Source organism: Eurosta solidaginis, chromosome 4, assembly GCF_040869045.1.
Source record: "Eurosta solidaginis isolate ZX-2024a chromosome 4, ASM4086904v1, whole genome shotgun sequence".
NCBI classification, from domain to species: Eukaryota; Metazoa; Arthropoda; class Insecta; order Diptera; family Tephritidae; genus Eurosta; species Eurosta solidaginis.
In genome coordinates this window covers 101,709,884-101,725,985 of record NC_090322.1, presented here as the reverse complement: position 1 = coordinate 101,725,985, position 16,102 = coordinate 101,709,884, and positions in this window count along the sequence as shown.

The following is a 16,102-nucleotide window of genomic DNA, read 5'->3' as shown; positions in this document are numbered from 1 at the left end:
GCCCTAATAACCAAATTTCACCAGACTTGGCAAATATGATAAAAAGCATGATATCTCTAGCCATAGAGGCAAGTGTGCCTAATATATGTAGTGCTGAATGTAGTTTGACTTATTACTGACATATACGTACTCACCTTAAGCAATGAGGTACGATGCGTACTCACTTTAATGAAAACACTTAATGAACGAAAAGAACGAAATACAAAAGTTTAGAGGTATGCAAATATTAAAAACGGACGTACAGATCGGACGGTGAAAGAAAGAGCATTGCAACATAAAAGGATTCAAAGAGTGTACTAAAATAATAAAACGGAATTAATAAAATCAAACTAAATATTAATTAATCTAAAAATAGTTATAGAACTAGTGATGAGTACTATAAGTATTTTACTTACAATAAAACTTAAAAAGAAAAGAAGTGTTTTATTTGAGTTGAATAGTTATCCTACAAATTTGGGGGCTCGCCCATGAATGCTTTCAAGAATTGAGCTTAAGTGGCATAAAAGTAGCAAAACTTTTAATTCATTAAGCGCAATAAGCTTATAATTTCGAACAAAAACTTTTCTAAAAGTTATAATAAAGAATAATTTCGAAAAAAAGCAATTAAAACGCTTGTGAAGCCAAGTACAATAGTACCATCTTATAAAAAACAGCACGCCTTCATCCATTTGTATGTATGAATGTGCGCGAGTGGAAAATTCTAGAAACCAAGCTAATCAATCGGGAAGAGTTTGTCCATGCACAGCAGTACCAGTGACGCCAAAAGCAGTACAGCAACGTAGTAGTTGACGCAAAGTAACGAAGCCATTGCAACCTACGCTAGACGACATCAAACGGCAAAAGTGAATATTCGGCAAAACCGAACATGATAATATCTACTCAACGAAAAAATTTTCAAATTTTGGACGACGCTAGTCGGTGTAATATGAAAGAAGGAGACAAAGCGTAAGTAACACGAAAGAGATATACAGACAGCAGAAATCAGTAGCAACGAGAGCAAGGGTGAGAAACTACAACAATAAGAAACGTCAAGCAGTTAATGTGATTACAAAATCTATTAAAATTGTTTAGAACTCAATACAATAAGTATGAAAATTTAAATTTTTGCACACATTAAATTTCTTGTTAAAAAGATAATTTATGCTATTACTAATCTGAAGTGCGAAAAGTGATGTATAAAGAAGCAAGAAGAAAAAATTGTAAAGAAGCACGAAGTGAACATTGTAAAGAAGTTAAAAGAAGCAAGAAGTGAATAATATAAAGAAGGTAAAAGAAACACAAAGTAAATTTTTTCAAGAAGTAATTAGAGAAAAAGCAAGAAGAAAATATTTTAAAGAAGCCAAAAGAAGCAAGAAGAAAAAGTTGTAAAGAAGGTAAAAGAAATACGAAGTGAATTTTGTAAAGAAGTGTAGAAAAAGTAAGAAGAAGATATTGCAAAGAAGGTAATAGAAGAAGAATATGGCGTAGAGAAATTAAAAGAAGTAAAAAGTGAATAGTAAAGGGAGTAGAGCGAAACAAAAAGGAATACAAATAATATGAAATATGTTGTAAGAAGAAGCAATGTGTAAAGATGTAAGAAGCTATTAGCGAGAAAAGAGTGAAAAGAACGTGATCGAAAAAAAAAGAAACACAGCACGAAAAAAGTAGCGAAAATTTGTGAAATTAAATACAGAAAATGAAGCAATGCGAAGTAATAAATGGTAAGAAGTAGGAGCTAAAAGCAAGAGCAAGCAAGCTAAAAATCAAAGCAAGACAGTAATCAATACTGTATACATCCATATATCGTTAGTTTAATGTGAAAAATGTGCTAAGTCACTAATTTAGAAAAATTGTATTTTAATGCAGTTTTAAAACTGAATTCAAGATACATCGATCACAAAAAAAAAATATTTAAATTTTTCATTTTTACGTGCTGTGGGCAATGATGTGTAAATGTGCTAAGTCGTCAGCTGTTAAAAAAAATGTGCTAAGTCAAACCTGTCAATTATATCAATCTGAATTACTAGTCATTTCGTTGTGTGCGCATTTTATTTATTTATGTAATTCATTCAGTCTAAAAGTACATACTTTGTTGTTGTTGTTGTATTAACGATAAGGACACTTTCCCAAGGCTTTGGGGAGTGTTACCGATGTTGATGACCCTTTGCCGGATATAGATCCGGTACGTTCCGGTAACAAAGCACTAGTAAGGTACTACTAGCTCGACCATCTTCTAGGCCGTCCCGCCCCTCCCCCCCACAGTTCCATGAGGATCTCGGGTCGCCAGAGCCTCGGCAGTCAATGAAACAGGATTCGCCACGGTTAGGTGAGTTGACAATTGTGTTGGAGAATGTGCTGGAAAGCCCCTGAGAGGGTTGCAAACACAACCCCTTGAAATGGGATTTACCCAATTGAGACATGCCTTTGGTGTATGATAAATGTTTTGCGCTGACTATAATCTACTTCAATTCTTACATGTCGATAATTACATGCTTTCTTACAGACTAGTTAAAAATAGAAAACAATTCAAGCTTAAACTTATATAAGCTGTTATTAAAATTAATAACACTACTGAATTGATTTGCTAGATGTATAGTCCTAGATATAGGTTCATTCATAGCATAATTCGTTTTATGAGTTATTTCGATAAATAATCTATAGGAATTAGATTCATAGAATGGATTCCATATTATTGAGCAATATTCAATATTCCTTCTGACCAAGGATATATAAAGTGCCTTCAATGTCATAGGGTCCTTAAAGTCACTGGTGTTACGTCTACTGAACCCAGCCGTTGCAATAAATTTTGAAACAACGAAATCAATGTGACTAGAAAAAGAGAGTTTGGAGTCAAAAATTACCCCCAAATCTTTACTCTATTGACAACGATTAAGAGATTTAGTTTGCAGATAAAGTATGTGGCAGTTGTCTTTATGGAATAAGACACAACACAGCATTTTTTTGAATTATAAAAATAAGTTATTGTCTGCGCAACATCCCGCTAAAGAGTCCAGATCAGCACCGTTAGAAATAAAATAAATAAATAAATGTAAGGCGCGACAAACTCCGAATAGATTTTAGGCCGAGCTTCTCTTCCACTTTACGTCGTGCTCCTTTCTTTAAATTTTTCCTACAAATGAGTTTTCACTGAGAGCTTTTCATGGCAGAAATACACTCGGAATGCTTGCCAAACATTGCCGAGGGGCGACCCCGCTTAGAAAAATTTCCTTCTTATTGAAAAACCTTATTTCTAAAATTTGGTGTTGGTTTGCCCGGGGTGTGAACCCAGGGCATTCGGTGTGGTAGGCGGAGCACGCTACCATCACACCACAGTGGCCGCCAATAGTTAGAAATAGTTTGACAAATAAATAGTAGATATTTTTTGTGAAATATATAGTTTTAGTGTTATATTTCAATCATTAAAGGGGAGGAGTGATGGGGAAACATATTGAGTAAAAAGTGCTGTCAGGAGAAAGAATTTGTTTTGAGTGAGGAAATTATGCCAAGTCATAAAATAGCTGCTGGATTAGCATACATGATTTTTATTTATCTTTTTCAAAGCTTCTACACTCAAAAGTATTGCAACTAAGGTATACTCATTCACAGTTTTGAAAAAAAGGTTATTTCAAAAATTATTCAGTTTTTTTCGTCTCCTGTAAAATTCGTAAAAAGTGACGTAGCACATTTTCACATTAAGCTAACGATATGCATTGTCATTGGTAAGAAAAAGAAAGGTATTCAAAATAAAAAACAGCAGAAAGACTAGTAAGATTGGAAGGATTCGATATTCTAATAAGAAAGAAAAAGTGAAAAGCCTGAAGAAGTAAATAGAAAAACAAAAGCAAAATTAAATTCAAAACATATGTAAAAAGAAACGAAAGAGTTTTGTATGTTCACACACTTAAAAAAAAAAAATACGAGCAGTAATTTAAACGTAAGGAAAATTCTTATAAGAACAAATGTACGAATTTTGAATTTAATACATATATGCTTGTTTGCTTCACTAAATTGAATTGAGCTATATATATTTTTTTTTCTCACACATTAATTAAAACAAAACGAATTGCTTGGTATTATTTTTAACACAAAATTAAAACTATATTTTTTTACAAATAAATTTCGAAATATTTTAAAATGGAAGTAAACGATATATTAGCTTTGACTTTTAGTGGTCTTAAAGACAAATTACGTGAACTGAAGGTATCGACCTCTGGACAAAAATGCGAATTGCAGGACAGACTACTTCAACACTATGGCTTGTCACGAAATGAGCTTAGTCGCAATGTCGACCCAGTCCAGCCGATACTCAAGGCATCAGTAACGTAAGTTCTCCTGAGTTCCTCATGCAGCCACATCATTTTACCCTTAAAGATATGGGCGATAGCGTTAGTACTTTATCAGGCGAAGAGTCACTCGATATACGGTTTTGGATAACGGAATTTGAAAATAATGCAGCTATCGTAGGTTGGAATGACTTGAAAAATTTTGTTTGGGGCAAACAGCTTCTACGCGGAGCAGCTAAGCTTTTTGTAAGAAGCCAAACATCGGTGAGTGACTGGTTATCGCTGAAAAGTGAGCTGATTAAAGAATTTGGTTCAAAACAGTCTACGTCTGATGTTCACAAAATTTTGCGAAATCGACGTAAACATGCCAACGAGTCCCTACGCGAGTATCTGTAGTTTAATGGAAATAGGAAAACAAATAACATTAGATGAGGCCAGCTTAATCGATTATTTTATTGAGGAATCCCTGACTCAGGGTTTACAAATCGACATTGTATCAGGCTAAGAGCATTGAGGAGTTAAAGGAGCAAATTAAGGTTTATGAAAACGTGCGCAAACCAACAATACGGTCAGGTAGAGCAGCCTTTACCGAAACAGTTAAAGAAAGTAATATCGTATCCGTGAAACCAAAAGATGAACAAGCGAGAAGATGTTTTAAGTGCCGCGATAAGTTGCACATTGCACCAAATTGCCGAAAGAAGCAATATAAATGTTTTAAGTGTAATGAAATGGGACACCGATCATTCGAATACCAGCGTAAAGCCCAAAAAGAAATCAAGAAAGAGGCAACCACAATTAACACTTTAGGCAATGAAAGCTTTCAACCAGTTATTGAGAGAGTCAGAGAGGAATTGCATTTTAAAACTATTAGAATCAATGACTTCAAATTCGAAGCATTAAGAGACTCAGGATGTCCATTAAATCTAATACGCTATGACACCCTATTACTAAGTGGGTATGAAGGAAAATTAAGTAATGATAAGCGCAGGCTTCACAGCGCCTGCGCGAATATCATTGAGACAATAGGTAGTTATGAAGCCTTGATCCATGTAGATGAGTTATCACTAAATATCACATTTCATGTTGTCAAAAAACAAGAAATACGATTCGCTGCGATGATTGGTAAAGCAATTTTAAAAAATGTAGACATTATCCTGACCGAGAAAGAGGTAATTTTCAAAAGTAGGGATTCAGAAAATGGTAAACTGACAGAATCAAATTCGGTAGTAGACAAAACCAAAGGTTGGATAAGAGAGTTTGATATTCTGAATTTAGGGGAAGTTGAAGAAAGAAGCAGTCTCAGCGTAGAGCATTTACATAAGAATTTGGCTAAAAAAGTAGAAAGCCTAGTAGATAAATATAAACCTATAGGGAATTTAGTAGCACCCGTTAAAATGGAAATTCTTCTATCCGACGATGTCCCAGTTTATCAGCGACCAAGACATATTCCCTTTGCCGATCGTTGTTTTGTTGATAAGCAAGTAGAAGAATGGTTAAAACAGGAAATACTACAAGTTAGTAGTTCCAATTACGCTGCCCCAGTGGTAGTTGTACCTAAAAAGGATGGCAGCAAACTCTTATGCTGCGATTATAGGCAACTAAATAAAAAAAATCATAAGAGACAATTTTCCTATGATATTAATGGATGATGTATTGGATAGACTTCAAGGTAGCCGTAGTTTCACCACGTTAGATTTGTCCAACGGTTTCTTTCATGTACCGGTGGATCCTTTATCTAGAAAGTGCACCTCCTTTGTTACTACGACCGGTCAGTATGAATATCGGGTGGTTCCATTCCGTATTTCAAACTATCCTGCGGTTCTTTGTAGGTATGTGAATGCCGTTTTCAGAGATTTAATCGCAAAAGGGAAAGCGGTCACGTACATGGATGATCTGATAATTCCCTCAATAGACGAAGCTGAAGGAATGGACAAATTAAAAGAGGCCAGTTCTTAAAACGAAGAGTCGAGTTTTTGGGCTATATCATTGAGAATGGCACGGTAAAGATATCAGACGAGAAGACTGCTGCGGTACAAAACTTTCCTATGCCAAGAGATAGAAAGAGTTTACAGAGGTTTCTAGGATTAACCTCCTATTTCCGTCGTTTTGTAGAGGGCTTTGCAACAATAGCTAGGCCTTTATCAGACATTTTGAAGAAAGATGCAGAATTTAAGCTAGGAAATGAAGAAGTTGCAGCTTTCGAGCAATTAAAAACCCAATTACAGAGAGCAAATGTATTACGACTCTTCTCACAAAATGCAGTAACCGAAGTGCATACGGATGCAAGCAAATTCGGGTATGGAGCCATATTGCTTCAAAAAGATCCCGACGATCAGCAGCTACATCCGGTTCAATAAATGAGCCGCAAAACTAAACCTATGGAAGAAAATTACCCATCGTATGAGTTAGAGGTATTAGCGATTATTGAGGCATTACAGAAGTGGAGAATTTACTTATTAGGGATTAAATTTAAAATCGTTACCGACTGTAACGCATTTACAATGACCCCTTCAGAAATGACGTACCACCGAAGGTTGCAAGGTAGGCATTTTTTCTTCAGGATTTCAATTATGAAATTGAGCACAGAGCAGGATCTAAAATGATACATGTGGATGCATTAAATAGGGTGTATTGCTTAATGTTAGAAGACTCACTAAAGTTTCTACTGAAGCAACCACAACTCAAAGACGAGTGGACGAGAGCCATCAGAAAAATTTTGGAAAAGGATAGCTATGAAGATTATTACATACAATATGATATCCTTTTTAAGAACCCAGATAAGGAACTAATAGTTATACCAAAGACTATGGAAGATGAGATTATTAAACTAGCACACAGACGGGGACATTTCTCAATAATGAAAATCCAACTCATTCTAGGTAAATCGTATTATATTCCCCAGGTCAATACTAAAGTTGAACAGATAGTTCGAAGCTGTGTTGAATGCATAGTCAGTGAAGTAAAGTTAGGGAGGAAATAAGGGTTTTTAAATGCAATTGATAAGGAAGATACTCCTTTAAATACATATCATTTAGATCACGTCGGCCCAGTAAGTCGTATAACTACATTTTAGTGGTAGTCGATGCTTTTAGCAAATTCGTATGGCTATACCCAACAAAGAACACGGGAGCAGAAGCTGTAGTAGAAAGGTTGAAGAAACAGGCAGCGGAGTTTGGTAATCGTAGACGCATAATTACGGATAGGGGCGCAGCCTTTACGTCAAACTTATTTAAGGAATATTGCGAGGGTGAACATACCCAGCATTTACTGATACCACTGGTGTTCCTCGGGGAAACGGACAGGTCGAGAGGATGCATAAGGTCGTCATGCCTATGCTATCAAAACTGTGCGTATCAACCCCGTGTGGTTGGCACAAACACATATACCGAATCCAACAATTTATCAATAATACGCCACCACGTAGCACAAAGCAGTCCCCGTTTAAAATAATAACAGGACTTGATATGCGTACGGGCGACATACCACAGTTGAAAGAATTTCTTGAAGACGCAGCCGTAGATGAATTCAACGAAAATCGCGGCGAAGTACGTGAACAAGCCAAAGAAAATATTTAAAAAATTCAGGAAGAAAACCGCCGATGGTATAACCTTCGCCGTAAACTAAACGATTTGGTAGCGATTAAGAGAACACAGTTTGGTTCAGGCTTAAAATTGACACCAAAGTTTTTAGGTCCCTATAAGATAACTAGGCAACTTAGTCACGGTCGGTATGAGGTAGAAAAGGTAGGCGATCATGAGGGGCCGGGAAAGACGTCGACAGTTGCGGAGTACATAAAGAGATTGGCCAATTCATTCGAGGCCGAGTTTGACCTATTACTGACATAGACGTACTCACCTTAAGCAATGACGTACGATGCGTACTCACCTTATGAAAAACACTTAATTAATCTAAAGAACGAAATATAAAAGTTGAGAGGTATGCAAATATTAAAATAGGACAGTACAGATCGGACGGTGAAAGAAAGACCATTGCAACATAAATTAATATGAACCCTCAAAGGCACACCTAGATATTTCCGCATTTTGAATGTCATTAGGAATAAGATAATTGGAAAGGCAGACATAGCCTTAGAATCGTACAACACCCCTTTAGACAACGAAGACATAGGCACTTTATAGTACCAAATGACATGTCTCATACAAGGGCGAATGCCCATTAATGAGTTCTACCAGAAAGTATACGGACACCTATCACTACGTTTAAATAAAATAGGTTTTATGGAAATAGGTGAAGAAGCAGTTCACCTGTTAACTGAGAATTACCGAGCTAAGGCCCTCGACACCTTCGTCAGAGGACTTCCGGGTGATCTCCCCAGGTTACTTGGCATAAAGGAACCAAAGAGCTTGCCAGTAGCCTTACACCTTTGCTTGAAGCTCGAAAACCAAAAATTCAGGGCGTAGCACGCGAACAACCAGATGTCTAACTCCCGTCAACAAAGCTTTAATTCTCCGAATACAGAACAGCAACCCTTCACGGCAAAATACCCCCAACCGCAATCTTACCAACAATTCCAACCACAGTCAAGGTTTTACCCCGAACTAACACACCTACCTCAACCCATATCAAATCCCATTCCACAAAACTATCGTCAACAAAATGTTAATCCTCCCAAGTATCAGCTATACGCCAACCAAAACCCAAACCAGGGAAATTGTTACCAACCAAAAAACCCTTTTAACCAACAACACATTGCTCCTCCAAGACCACCTAAACCACCTTAACCCATGGACGTAGACGAAAGCGTGAGGACAAGAGCGGTAAATTATATGAACCGCCCTAAAGCTCAATAAATGGGCAAACGGCCACCTAATACATCGATGATAAATCATCCCCCTCTCAAAGTTCAAAGGAACTTGCACATAAACACCGACGGAGCGACGGTAGCCAACACTACCATAACCAACACTACCAGGACCAATACTACCAAGACACAAACGACTACAATCAGAACACAACCTTTAACAACGAAAAGGAAGAACCGCAGGATCTAAGTGATGTACATTTTTTAGATTGAACAGCTCTTCGTTACCCTACTTGAGATGCAGGACGGCGAAATTTTAAACATTTTAGTGGACCCTGGATCTAACAAAAATTATATCCAGTCCAGCTTAGTAACAAAAGCAATAGAAAACGATAACCCCTTTTTGCAAATTCTGTCGGGGAAAAATCAAAATTACCCACCACACATATCTCAACCTCTTCAACTTAGAAAACTACAGCTTAAATTCTTCTTGCTACCCACTCTCAAAACTTTTCATGCAATACTAGGCAATGACAGCCTAAAGGAACTCTCAGCGGTCATACATACAAAGGAAAATTTTATGGTTATAGCAAACACAAAAAAAAAATTTTAAGAAAATACAGTGTACAAAATGTTAACACAATACAAATTCGGGACCAACACATGACCACGGTAGAAAAAAACGAAATTAGGCAATCAGCACAGAAACACCGTAATTTATTTTCAGAGCCAAAAACTAACTTGTACAACAAAAGCAGTTGCCGAAATTCGCACAAATTCTAACACACCAACATACTCAAAATCATACTCATATCCTATGAGCCTTAAGCAGGAAGTTGAAGCTCAGGTAAACACACTGCTAGAGGACGGAATAATACGCAAATCAAGATCCCCATACAACTCACCCGTCTGGGTTGTGCCTAAGAAGGACGATGCCTCAGGGGAAAAAAAATTTCGAATGATCATTTATTACAGGAAACTTAATCAAGTAACAATCGCAGATAGGTATCTACTACCCGAGATAAGCGAGGTACTTTCCCAATTAGGAAAGAATCGAATTTTCTCAGTGATTGACTTAAAAAGCGGTTTCCATCAAATTCCTCTTAAGGAATCTGACGTGAAAAAAAACAGCTTTTTCAGTGAACAACGGAAAATACGAGTTCACGAGACTTCTCTTTGGCTTAAAGAACGCCCCTGCCATCTTTCAACGGATACTGGACGACATACTTAGGGAACACATAGGTAGAATATGCTATGTATACATAGACGATATAATTATATTTAGTGAGGACGAAAAAACGCACGCTTAACATATCGACACAATTTTCGAAACTCTGAACAAGGCAAACATGAAAGTCAAAATTGACAAATGCGACTTTTTCAAAAAGAAAGTCGAATTCGTGGGATTTGTCGTCTCTTCTGACGGAATCTCTACAAACCCAGCCAAAGTTCGATCAATAACAGACTTCCCCTACACCAAAACAATTAAAGACTTATGCTCATTCTTTGGTTTATCCGGATATTATAGAAGATTCATCCAAGATTATGCTTAACTAGCAAAACCACTGACATTCTTACTTCAAGGAGAGGAAGGAAGAATGTCTAAAAGCAGTTCAAGGAAAATTCTAATAAATTTTAATGAAAAAGCAAAAGAAGCATTCAATAAAATTAAAGCCACCCTCACATCCAAAGATGTTATCCCACAATACCCCGATTACAGTAAAGGTTTCGACTTAACTACAGATGCCTCACAATATGCCATAGACGCAGTTTTGGAACAAAATGGCAAACCGATCACATTTATTTCAAGAACGTTAAACGAAGCTGAAAATGAAAATGAAATGCTTGCAATAATTTGGGCTTTAAATTCCTTCAGAAATTACCTATACGGCACAGCAAAAGTTATTATACACACTGATCATCAGCCACTCACCTATGCCTTAAGCAATAAGAACACTAACTATAAATTGAAACGATGGAAAGCAATACTAGAGGAGTACAACTATGAAATACAATATAAACCAAGAAAAGCCAATGTAGTTGCAGATACATTATCAAGGCCATTTGAGTTAAATTCTTTATCAGTCGGGACGCACTCAGACGGGAGTTCATCGCGCAAGCTAATCCCAGCAGTAGAAGGACCCATAAATGTCTTCAAAAACCAAATTTGGATCTCGATAGGAGAGGAAGATAGCTATCAGTTTAAAATACTATTCCCAACCCATCATAGGCACTTAAATTGTAAACCCTAGGATGTTCGAAATGAGGAAATATTAAAGGAACATAGACGAGCACATAGAAATAGGGATGAAAACAAGAAACAACTAATACAAAAATATTACTTCCCAAAAATGACAGCAAGAATACAAAATATAATTAACAGTGCAAAGTTTGTAAAAAAAATAAATACGACCGTCAATAATAAACCACAACTACTTAAAACCCCAATTCCCCCTACTTAAAACCCCAATTCCCCAGTACCCTGGTGAAATAGTTCACATAGATATCTATAATACGGAGATACGGCTGGTACTAACAGCAGCAGATAAATTTTCTAAATATGCCCAGGTAAGAATAATACAGTCAAAGGCAATAGAAGATATCAGAGAACGTTTGCGACATATACTCTTCTCATTTGGTGTACCCAAGACAACGGTTATCGACAATGAAAAGTCCTTAAACTCATTATCCATACCATTCATGGTAGAAGATCAACTTGGAATTAAAATCTTTAAAACACCTCCATACGCAAGCACAGTTAATGGTCAAATGGAAAGGTTTCATTCCACCTTATCGGAAACTATGCGTTGCCTCCAAACAGAACGCACCCATCGCTCATTTCAAGAACTATTAGGTAGATGCACATATGAATGTAATTACTCCATACACTCAGCAACAGGAAAATGACCTATAGAAACATTTTTGGGTAGACGAGTCTCGAAAGACCCAGAACAATACGAGAATTCACGGCGAGAAAACATAGAAACCCTTCGGAAAAGACAAGCAAAAGATTTAGAAATCCATAATAAAACACGAAAACGCATTAAAACATACACCCCTGGTGACATAATTTATGTTAGGATTAATAAAAGAATAGGATCAAAACTCACTGCTAGATATAGGAAAGAAATCGTGAAAGATGATAAACCTATTGTAGTAATTACTGAAAAAGGACGAACAGTACATAACAGTAACATTAAGAATTAATATGATTTTAGTAAAATAAGAAATTCCCCCTTCAAAATTCTCTCTTACAGACTTTTCGTGCACCTAGTGTACGCGGACTTAAAAATAATAGATTACTCCAATTCTCAACTTGCAACATTTAACACGGGACAAACCAAAATTCAAACAGTAAATTACAAAATTATACATAAAATAGATCTGGACGTATGCCAAAGTGCTTCCCAAGGCCGTCAGTTCTATGTACCGGAGCGACTCGGGATTTGTCCCGACCAAAGACTGCCATTTCAGTGTAACCCCATTAAATTTGTTGCGTCCCTCCCACAAATTGTCATCCTCCCAGCAGCTCCTTGCAGTGGGACTGCTCCATACTCTCTTGCTCCGACCCCGGTCCTGAGAAATGGTTTTGCTGCATCTGCCGTAAAAGAATCTTTTTAGGACAATCATACTCTTGTCAGTGTGTCTCGGACAGGTTGTTCTGGGCTAGATTAAAAACCAGATGTCCACGTAACTTCTACAAACCTTTTGTGACTCCTTGCTGTTCACGCCCTAGGACGTCCCGTAGTGTGCGCCTTAGCGCCCCCACTATCTTCCAGCAGCCCCGCTGCTCAGCAAGCCACAACAAGTACCCGCTGCTTCTCCCGCCCCACGGCGCCACCAACTCATACAGCGGCTCCCACTCATACCTACAATCTCCGTAGTATAGTCGGGAACAATGCCGAGCATCAGCCCCTGCCCCCGTCTTCTCCCCTTCCTTTTCCGGCAGCAATTGTGTAGGTCAGGTAAACAGACTCTTAATTCCTACCTCCCTTTGCACCGTTTGCCAGCACAGAATATATATGTTTGCGACATCCGCCCAATGCAGCTCCTGCTTTGGGTGGTGCCACTTTCCTAGATGTTCTGGTCTCCGCGACGGCAACCCCTCGACGGGTTTCATTGCACCATGTGCCAGGCCGCATACCCAAATACACCGGGTACCCCAATGCTTACCCAAGAACGTCCAGTCCCAGGGACAGAACAGCAGTTGCGTCCTAGCCTTCCACAACCCAGGCGTAGTCACCCGTCACTTATTCCCAGACTGGCGACGTCTCCCCCTATGCACTTCAGAATTCTGCAGTTAAACTGTAATGGATTAACTGGGAAGATCACGGAGATAGTCTATTTCATGAAGCGGCACAACATCCGCATTGCTGCGATTCAAGAGACCAAACTCACAGCAAGATCTGCACTACAGACCTGTTCTGGGTATAATGTCCACAGAAAAGATCGCGAGAGCGGAAATGGAGGCGGCCTCGCGTTTATCATACACCATTTTGTGCAATATCATACATTTGATCCCGGCATCGACCGCAGGGACCGTGTCTTATAACGTCAAGGCTTATCTGTCCGGTCAGGCGATGCAAACCTAGAAATCATCAACATCTACATCTCTCCTGCCACTTCTTGTCCCAGTGGATACCCCCTAATATCAGCGCTTTACTCACTGGTAACAATTGCATTATATTAGGCGATTTCATTGCCCATCACGATCTATAGCATTCAAACTTGCGGGCCGACCACACGTATGGTAGGAAGCTGTCACAGTTCGCTGCATATTTCAATCGTGAGCAGGGGCGGATTTACCTCTAGAAGCGCCCTGGGCAAACAAATCAAGCCGCGCCCTAATATTTCCAAAAAACCCGTACTTGCCTTCGTGTGATGACATTTCATTACTGATATATTTTACGGATTGAAAAAATTTGATTCGAGTTTTCTTAGAAAGAATACTTATTTTATTTTCATTTATATAATGAAGCGTATCACAAAATATTTTTAGTTTCAAGAAACCTATAGATTGTCAGAAAACTAATAACACAGACATATGGAAAAGATTATTCAAACACACTTGCGTCTTACTTGTTGGGAGGCAAAATCTGTAATCAAATGTTCAAAATTCAAAAAGAGAAGAAGATCAGATTCAATACAAAGCAGTGTTAAACTGTTGAGTCGATTTCAGTCATTTTGGAGCGAAGGTATTTTTTTATCCTTTTCAAACAAGAAAAAGACCTTTCGGCGCTGCAATTAGTCACTGCCATGGTAGCAAACATGCGATATGCGATGTCAACGTTCGGAAAAATTGTGTTCAAATCATCGGACCGAATAAGCTTCATAGCATTCAGTGGACATTTCGTCTTAATATTATTTTCTTTGCAATAAGCAAATAATGGACGAATTCGTCATCAGTTGTCGGTTCCAAATCAGACGAGAACGTAGATATCAGAGCCTTCGATTCCATTCTGATTTCTTCGTTAGAAGACAATTCGCTCGCCTTGAGGATAATCATAATTTTTTTGTTGATTTGATCGTATGCCTTGCGTCTCTCTTCTAATTCCACATTCAAATTATCTAGAATAACAATGAAGATATTTACTCTGAAATCGTGTCTTCCTGCATTGGTACTCTGGATCTTCTGATAACTCGAGGGCTCGTTTCTCGTATTCATCAAATTCATCCCGACAGTCAGAGGCAATCTTTTGCAGTACCTTGTAATGTTCAATGATTTCGGCAATACTGCATTCAACATCTTGTAATTTGTGACTCACTGGATTGAATATTGCAAGCAGGAAGTGCCAAAAAATAGTCAGAAATGAAGTTTCAAGCTTCTTGCCGACAAATTGCTTTTTCTGTCAAATCTTCTTCAATCGCTATCGAAACTTCAATAATTTTGACATAATTATCATTCAGAATTTTAACTGGTTCGTATCGAGCTGACCATATAGTTGTAGATATTGATTTCTAAGTGATGGGTTTTGAGGCAGCTGATTGCAGATGCTCCCAACGTTTCGTTGATGCAGTAAAAAAGTTGTACAAGCTTTGAATTGTAAAAAAAATTCCGCTGCTTCCGGACAATTCTCCACTGCATGTACACCCACTAAATTCAGTGAATGAGCAGCGCAAGGCACGTATTCTGCTGCAGGATTTGATGCTTTTATCCGAGACCATTATAAACTCCAGACATGTTTTTCGCGTTATCGTATGATTGACCGAGACAGTCAGCAATGTCTAGTCTGAGGTTAGTCGGAGTTTTTAAAATATCATCAGCTAATTCTATCGCCTTGTGCCCCGTGTTCTCCATGAATTTTAGAAATCGTTCAACGGGGACACCATTTTGCTGGACATATCTAAAAACGAACGATAGCTGGTCAACGTGGGATATATCAGGGGTCGAATCTACTACGATAGAAAAATATTTTGTTGCTTTTATCTCCTCTGAAATGGTAGATATCACTTTTTCCGCCATCAAACTTATGAACTCTTCACAAATCGTTTTGGATAAATAACTTGTGCTGCCACTTCCTTTGTTGCCAAATTTTTTTATGTGTTCAGCCAAGAAGTGGTCATATTCTGCAATAACTTCCAGAAACATCAAATAATTCCCATTATTTGGAGATCCCAGTTTTTCGTCACTGACCCTGAATGGAAGTCCACGAGATGCTAAAGCTTTCGTTACAGAAACAGCTCGGTTTAAAACTTTCCTCCAGTAATCTATTTCTTCATTCAATTGAATAATGAGCGTTTTATCAATCCTTGATTCCTGATGACACCTTTGTTTCAGTTTCAATACGTTGTTTTTGTGGCTTGGAGATGCAGGCATGCTCCACCCGTTGATTCGAATGTTTCCAATCATTGAATCCCATTTTGCAGTTGAAATAAGAAGCAGGATCGAACAAAAGACATGGTACACAAAACACACTTCCTTTGCTAGCAGAATAAATAAATGCGAAGACTTGTCTCTCCATTTTGAAGATTTCTATGAAAGAGATTTTTTGATAGGTACCTAACGCTTCCATTAAGATAAATTCGTTTGGATAGACTGAAATCAGCTTCTGTTTGCATCCATGTGTTGCTATATGAT